At 34.9% G+C, this 8,847-nt stretch overlaps 1 non-coding gene and 1 pseudogene across 1 annotated transcript; both read right to left on the bottom strand.

Moving 5' to 3' along the window:
• Nucleotides 1-6,895: 6,895 nt before the first annotated feature.
• Nucleotides 6,896-7,000, bottom strand: LOC125613835. Its single transcript, XR_007344433.1, has one exon. It is a non-coding gene; the product is annotated as a U6 spliceosomal RNA (small nuclear RNA).
• A 340-nt stretch (nucleotides 7,001-7,340) lies between these two features.
• Nucleotides 7,341-8,847, bottom strand: part of LOC107145135 — an 18,410-nt pseudogene continuing 16,903 nt past the window's right edge.

Genomic DNA, 8,847 nt, shown 5'->3' with positions numbered 1-8,847 from the left:
GAAAAGGCCCAGTGGCCCGCGGAGGGGCAGAGCTGCCAACCACACCGGCAAGGTAGGCGGGCCTGCGACCCACCGGCAGAACAGGCGCAGCGGCCTGCTGAGAGGCAGAGCCGCCCCCTCCCCCCACGCCGGCAAGGTAGACGGAACTGTGACCTTGCATTCTTAATAGCTGCCATTCTGACTGCAGTGAGATGAAATCTTAGAGAAGTTTTGATTTGCATTTCTCTAATTGCTAGAGATGTTGAACATTTTTTCATATATTTGTTAATTGATTGTATATCATCATCTGAGAAGTGTCTGTTCAGTCCTTGGCCCACTTATTTATTGGTTATTCATTGGTTATTCAAATTTTGGTGTTAAGTTTTTTGAGTTCTATATATATCCTAGAGATTTGTGCTCTATCTGATATGCGTGTGATAAAAATTTGTTCCCAAATTGTAGGCTTTCTATTCACCTCACGGATTGTTTCTTTTGCTGAGAAGAAGCTTTTTAGTTTGAATCCATCCCATTTATTAATTCTTGATTTTAATTCTTGTGCCAAAGTAGTCTCATTAAGGAAGTTGGAGCCTAATGCAACATGATGAAAATTTGGGCTTCCTTTTTCTTCTAATAGATGCAGTGTCTGTGACCTAGGTTTAATTCCTAGGTCCTTTATCCACTTTGAGTTGAGTTTTGTGCATGGTGAGAGATAGGGGTTTAATTTCATTTTTTTTTTGCATATGGATTTCCAGTTTTCTCAACACCATTTGTTGAAGAGGTTATCTTTCTCCAATGCATGTTTTTGGTGCCTTTGTCTAATATAAGATAACTGTAATTGTGTAGATTAGTCTCTGTGTCCTCTATTGTATAACATTGGTCTACTAGTCAATTTTGGTGCCAATACCATTCTGTTTTTGTTACTATTTCTCTGTAGTATAATTTAAGGTCTGGTATAGTGATGCCACCTGCTTCACTCTTCTTGCTATGGATTGCTTTGGCTATTCTGAGTCTCTTATTTTTCCAGATGAATTTCATGACTGCTTTTTCTATTTCTATGAAGAATGTCATTGGAATTTTGATTGAAATTGCATTAAATCTGAATAGTGCTTTTGGTAGTATTGTTATTTTGAATATATTAATTCTGCCTATCCAAGAACAACTATCTTTCCATGATCTAAGGTCTTCTTTGATTTTTTTCTTTAGTATTCTGCAGTTTTTATTGTAGAGGTCTTTCACTTCTTTCATTAAGTTGATTCCCGAGTTTTTGGGTTTTTTTGAGGCTATTGTAAATGCGGTATTTTCCTCATTTCCCTTTCATAGGATTTGTCACTGATATACAGAAATACCTTTGATTTATGGGTGTTGATTTTGTATCCTGCTACTTTGCTTAATTCACTTACTAGTTCTAGAAGTTTTCTGGTGGAACTTTTTGGGACTTCTAGGTATTAAATCACATCTTCAGCAAATAGTGCCAATTTGAGTTCTTCTTTTCCTATCCGTATTCCTTTAATTTCTTTTGTCTGTCTAATTGCTCTGGTCAGTGTTTCAAGAACTGTGTTAAATAGAAGTGGTGAAAGAGAGCATCCCTGTCTTTTTCCAGTTTTTAGAGGGAATGCTTTCAATTTTTCTCCATTTAGAATGATGTTTACCTGGGGTTTAGCATAGATAACCTTTATGATGTTGATATATGGTCCTGTCATCCCTAGTTTTTCTAGTGTTTTGAACATATTTTCTTGGAGTACAAATTTTCAAAAATAATTATGAATAATCTTCTGCATTTCTATAGTGTCTCTTCTGATATTTCCTTTTTCATCACGTATGTTAATAATTTGAGTTTTCTCCTTCTCTTCATTAGCATGGCTAAGTGTTTGTCAAAGAACCAACTTTTTGTTTTGTCAATTTTTTCAATTGTTTCTTTTGTTTCATTCATTGAAATAAAGAGACACATTAAATTCATATGGGTTTTTAAATATTACTATTTCTTTGTGGTTAGCCAAATCCCTTCTCCTTTCCTTATTTCCCACTCAAGTTTATTACATGTCTGTTAACACTTTTTACCCATTTGTGAAGGTTGTTATTTTTTTTATTAATCTATATGAGCTTTCAATATGTGACTATATATCACATTAACTATATTTTTTTTGTTTGACCAAATTTATCATTTTTAAAGAATCACTTCGTTTAAAAAAATTTATTTTTTAGGTATGGATGGACACAACACAATGCCTTTATTTTTATGTGGTGCTGAGGATCGAACCCGGGTCCCGCAGTGCGAGGTGAGTGCTCTACCACTGAGCCACAATCCCAGCCCAAGAATCACTTCATTTTGTATTTTTTTTCTTTTTGTGTTTTTCAAACAAAAATTAATAATACAATTTTTTGTTCTGCTTTTGTGGCTATTGTGTTAGTATTTCATCACCAATAAATCACCAAATATTCTAAGTTCCAAACAGGAAGATTCCAAGTTCACTGTCTTGCCATTGTAGGACTTATCATACACTAGAGACCAAAAAAAAAAAAAAAAAGAAAACAAAACAAAAAAATGTTACTTTGTAAATGAATTGGAAAATACATTATGAAACATTCAATGAATTTTGCTGGAACAACTGACTATGTTTTCGGAAAAATAAACTCAATGTTTGGAAAAAATGTAACTATTAGTCAATAACCAAAGATATTGTTTTTAAATTAAAATTTTTATTTTTGCTTAAAAGGAAAGGTAAATTTAAAACATGGTGTTATAAAACTATAATAGACCTAATTGACATAGATCAGGAGTTCTCTCAGAGTTTCCTGAGAGAATGCAGATTGAGATAACCTATTAATAAATTTAATTCTTATAGTTCTATTAGAAGAGGGAGCGGACTGGGGATGTAGTTCAGTGAGTGAGCACTTACCTAGTGTGCTTGAGGCCCTGGGCTCTATCCACAGTATTACAAAAGAAAAAGGGGCACAGGAGGAGAAAGAACAAATGAATAAAGGGAAAGAAAAGTGGGAGAAAGTGTTTCAGGTAAAGATGTCAGGGCATTCAAAGTCCCACTGGTGTTAATAAGAATGTCCCTTCCTTCACTAAGGAGGGTGGCTTGGCAGTAGCATCCAGACAGGGTGAATGTTGATACCTGTGAGACTGCAGAGACAGCCTGGCTCACAGAGGCAGAAGTTTGAAAATCATCTGTTGTTTAAAACAGGCCAGGCTTTGTGATCGACACAGTAGTGTAGAGAAGGAAATAAATAGGACAACTCCAAGTTTCTGTCTTTATATTCAGTTGAAATGTGGTGAGCTTTTCTAACATAGGAACATATTTTTAAGGGAAATATTATTTACTTAATTTTCATTTGGGAATGTTGAGTTTGAGCAGTTAATGTTTGGAACATCAGAAGGAGATGTTGATTGATAGGAAAATGTATAAGATGAAACCTAATGGACAAATGTTTTCAGCACATGCACATTATGAATACCTGTTTATGGTGGTAATTTAAATAGTGAGGACAGGTAAAGATATCAAGAAAATATAGAGCCAGGAAAGAGGTGCTTAAGAAGGGAGTTATGAATGCTGATGACAAGAGGTCCATTGAGTGAAATAGATCAAATGTCACCTAAAAGATTGCAAGAGCCTTGGAATCATGGGAATGGAACCAGATTTTAATGGGTTGAGTAGTGAGTATAAAATCAAATGCAGACAGAACTCTGGGAACTTTTGCTTATTTAAAAAAGATTGAAAGTGAGGATAACAGGTATATTGGGATATGAGGTCAAATGAGATTGAAAATAGCATATAGTTTTAGGCTGATGTGAAGGATACCACTATTACAACTGAATATTCAGAAAGAAAGAGGTATAGTTAACAGTGTATGACTCCTTGGTGGAAGGAATGGTTGGACCCAAATAAAGAGAAAATTAACTTTATCAATGAGTAAGAAGAATTCAGCTTTCTAACTAGTCAGAAGTAAGATGAGAAGCATGTATGTGTGTATATATAGAAGGGCAGCTAAGAGATTTTCAGTCTGATCAGTGTCTTCTCTTTCTCTGCAATATGGATTATCTCAGAATAAGAGGAATTATATGTGAAAGAGTAAGAGATTTAATACAAAAGGAAGATGTGCAATAAAATTATTTTCATAGAATATGAGAGTGGTGACAAAGTAATGTAACAGGACATACCGTATCAGTGTCAAATAATTTCATGTTGGTGACAATGAATTTGTATCACAGTAAATCAGATCTATTCTGCAAGTATTTGTCTCAACAGTCATTGACAGAGAAATAAACAATTTCAGATAGGATTATAATTTTGCTGAACAAGTGGGGTAAAAGAAGTTCAGGAAAACTTAGTGCATTGGCAGAAATACCATACAATGGAACCAATCTGAACATGGAGAAAGGTAAAGAAGGACGAAGACCCACAGGTTAGAAGTAGAGTTACAGATAGGGCTGGAGATGCTAATGAAATGAAAATATTATTTTCCAACTTAGAAATGATGTGAACAAATTTGAGTGTTGATGTTTGTGGAAGGTGGGAGACTTTAGTAGGACATTTTTAGATGAACCATTTAAAGGTTATAAAAAAAAAGACACATCTTACTCTACTATGTTGTACTGTATCGTGCTATAATGAACAAACTGTTAACACCATACAGAATTCAGTAAGTCATTTTTGAGAGGTAACAGTTAAAATTCATGACTATGACTAATGTGCTGCCATGGTAGTGATTGGCTGAGACAGTGGAAGAGGTTATTTGGAGGTAGAGAAGTAAAGAGTTCTAATTGCCAGTATGTATGAGGATGGGGGGGGGGGCAACATGATGGAGAGAAAGGCTGTGCTTCATCATCAGTGATGAATACAAAGGATGTCTGGGAGAACCTAGGAAGGAATGTGAATAGGGGAAATAAACTGTCATGGGAAGATGAACTTTGTAAGAAAAAAGATGTGATCAAGGCTAGAGGGAAATGATGTCAGTAGGGTGGTTCTGAGTCATCAGGTACAAACTACCTAAATTTGAAATTTAAGTAGGGTAATTTCTTAATGCTTGTTAACTGGTGACCACTGATGTCTTTCAAGTTATAGTTATTTGTCATACCACACCAGACTATATTTTCTATATTATGCTAAACTTAATGCAAGCACTATTCGATGTGTTCTAGTTTGGCTACCACTAAGAATTATTAAATGCAATTTAACAGGTAGAGTGAAAAATATGATTTCTATTCCAACAAATCTACATGCATTTTTATGTGCTCTATGAGATTCTTCTTCCTTGTATCCTCCCATGAAGCTTCAGTTTGGCTCATTTTCTTTCTTAGATTTGATGTGGTAATGATCTCATCAAGTAGTCTTTAATTTTTCTCTCTTATTGGTGCATTTTAGTTGTACATAACAGTTGGGTTCATTTTGACATAAAGATACAGGTATGGAAGTATACAAATTAATTTACTCCACTTCAGTTCCCTGGTCCTCCCCTTTCTCTTCCCTCCTCCCTACCCCCATTAACCTTCTTCTACTCCACTGACCTTCCCTCTATCTTTATGATCAGAGCAATCCCCCACCACCGCTTTATTTGACCCTTAATTTTCTAGCTTATTGAACTTAACAAGATATTCTCTACTTCCATCCATCTAGTAGCAAATGCCATAATTTCATTTTTTATGGCTGAGTAAAACTCCATTGTGTAGGTACAGCACATTTTCTTAATCAATTATTAATGGGCATCTGGGCTGGTTCCATAACTTGGCTATTGTGAATAGTGCTACTGTAAACATTGGTGTATCTATATTTGTAGATTTTGCTGATTGCTGATTTTAGTTCTTTTGGATAAATGCCAAGGAGTTGGATAGCTGGGTCATATGGTGGTTCCATTCCTAGTTTTTTTTTTTTTTTTTTTGAGGGATCTCCATATTCTTTTCCAAAGAGATTTTTCTAATTTGCTGTCCCATCAGCAAAGCATGAGTGTACCTTTTCCTCCACATCCTCACCAGCATTTATCACTATTTGTATTTTTGATAATTGCCGTCTGACCAGAGGGAGATGAAATCTCAGTGTATTTTTAAATTTCATTTCCCAGATTGCTAGAGATGTTGAAAATTTTTTCATGTATTTTTTTTTGGCTATTTGTGATTCTTCTTTTCAATAGCAGCTTTTTAATTTAATTCTTCCTTCATTGATCTTAAATGGAAAGATCTATGATGTATAAAATGTCTTTTTTAAAAAAAAATTCTTTTTAGTTTTATGCAACACTGGGATGCACCTTATCATAATCTCAAAAGCATGTAACCCAGCCTGCTGTTGTTTACTGAGAGTTTCTTCTGTAGTGTATTCACTCTGTCTTGAATTTGGGCAGGAAATAAATGTTTTCATATGCTTTTCTTATTCTGGGAGGCCTATTTGACTTTCTGTCAAGGCTCTGCATGCAAGCCATTAGGAACCAATATTAAGCACAGTAAAAAGTAGGCTGCTTACAGTTGTAATGCTTGGAATTATATTGTGGATTTTCTTATTTCTCCTTCCATATCTATTATTATTGTTACTTTGATTTTCGCTGTTCTCATCTTACTTTGTCCTCTCCCTCACTAACTTGTATTTTTCTCTCTCAAATAAAGCTTTGTTTCATTATTTGATTCAGACTCTTTTAAAAAATATTCAGGGAGAGAATAAGTTTGTGCTTGTACCTTTTGTAAAAATCTGTCTGTTATGTTCCAAACCAGTAATTTTTTGTTGTTGTTGTTTCTTTTAGGTTTTTAAAATCTGCTTTTATTAATTAATTGTAAGTAAAATAAATATTTCAAAAATATAAACATAATATAAACTTAATTGATGTCCTACATTTCAAGTCTTTGAATACAACAAATGTATCAAATAATGAAGCAAAGTAGTCAGCATCCTAAAGCCCAGTGACAGTGGGAAGCAGACCTCCCCTTCAAAAAAATATGGAACGCTTCACAAATTTGTGTGTCATCCTTGCACAGGGCCATGCTAATCTTCTCTGTATCATTCCAATTTAGTATATGTGCTGCCACAGTGATCACCCAAACCAGTATGTTTTTAATTGCAATGTTAGTCCCTTTATATATGTAAAAGCTATCTATGTTTTTCTTTAAAAATTGATTTTAATAGTTTCTACAGTAGCTAAGATGGTTTGAATTTTTCCACATATAACTTTCCCTGAGAACAGGCTTATGCTGAGTAGTTTCTTACCCACCCTGTGTAAACTTACAGGCCCAACAATTTATTTCTATCTTGAAAATACTTGGCATTTTCTTCATCCCTAAAGGTGTGGGATAATTTTAGGTTGTCAAGTTATTTAACAAGTGCCATTCCAAATAGGAAGGTAAATAAGTTATGAACTTTTGAATGTCTTTAATTTTGTCACTCCAAGCATTCTGGATGATACTTCTCAAACAAATACCTTTGGAAGTCTTCAGGTCCTAACACCTGCTTAACCTGCTCGTTCACATCCTCATTAATCAGCCTACACTATTTTCCAACTGTGCTTACCAGCACATACAAAGATGATGAACTATCTAATTCTAAGAGTCTGTGGAGGTTTCTCACAGCATTGTTCATTTCTCCAAGCCTAGTGTAAACTTTATTCATTCAGGGATAAACTCCATTTAAAGAAGGCACATCAAATAATTTTTGGAAGTGAGAGATAATAGCTTACAAAGTTTAAAGGACATGTTGCTATCCTTTTCCTTATTTTTAACTTCTTCCTTCATTGTATCCACCATAGACAACAGATCTTCAACTTTAATATCTTCATTTTCATCCTGTTTCTTTAAATTATTCCAAGGCACCAGTTCAGTAGATAGTATTTTCAAGGACTTATACAAATCCTTTAGGGATGTCAGTTCATCTTCCCACATTTCTATTACAGGAATAAGATGCTCAAATCCACAAAGTTGTATAAGATCTTTATTAAAATTTTGGGTTCCTCCTTTGTTCTGTTTATAAATTATTACTGGAGTTCCTAGGTTGTAAATTGATGCTACCCAGCAAAGAAAACCATCAGTTAGGACCGATTGATGGTTTTCTTTGCTGGGTTCATCTTTTCTCTGTGTCCTCAGTGTTTTTTAGTGACTGACAAGCTCCTGTAATTTGATACTTTCCTTTACAGCTTTTTTTCAGTTTCTTCACTTGTTATTTTTTAAGTTTTAATTCCTGTTGTGTGGGCCTGCTTTCCAAATTTTTTGGAGGTTCAGCTTTTCACTTGTAAGTGCATCAATCTTGGATCTTATATACTTGAGTTGATTCTGTAATGACACTAGAAGGCATTTATAGGCTTGGTGATGTACCTATATTTCAATAGTCTTTTTCTTCTTCTGGATTTTCAAATCATTGTTAGGTTTTTCCTTGGATTCACAGTAGTCAATTAGGCAAGGCAACTGTCTATCCAGGACAGTATGAGAAACTCTTTTGCAGAGATAGGCAAACACTCTGTTTTGAGCTATGATGTGCTGTTCATCCTCCTGTGTTAATCTACAGATATCTTTTTTTGCAAAGAACCAATAATAATCTGCATTAAAAAATGACAAAATCATAGAATTTGCAGGGAAATGGATGGCATTAGAGCAGATTATGCTAAGTGAAGCTAGCCAATCCCTAAAAAACAAATGCCAAATGTCTTCTTTGATATAAGGAGAGTAACTAAGAACAGAGTAGGGACGAAGAGCATGAGAAGAAGATTAACATTAAACAGGGATGAGAGGTGGGAGGGAAAGGGAGAGAGAAGGGAAATTGCATGGAAATGGAAGGAGACCCTCAGGGTTATACAAAATTACATACAAGAGGAAGTGAGGGGAAAGGGGAAAATAATACAAGGGGGACAAATGAATGACAGTAGAGGGGGTAGAGAGAGAAGAGGGGAGGGGAGGGG

This window comes from Marmota marmota, unplaced genomic scaffold (assembly GCF_001458135.2).
Source record: "Marmota marmota marmota unplaced genomic scaffold, marMar, whole genome shotgun sequence".
Taxonomy (NCBI): Eukaryota; Metazoa; Chordata; class Mammalia; order Rodentia; family Sciuridae; genus Marmota; species Marmota marmota.
The sequence above is the reverse complement of the archived record's forward strand: the minus strand, read 5'-3'. Positions and strand labels throughout refer to the sequence as shown.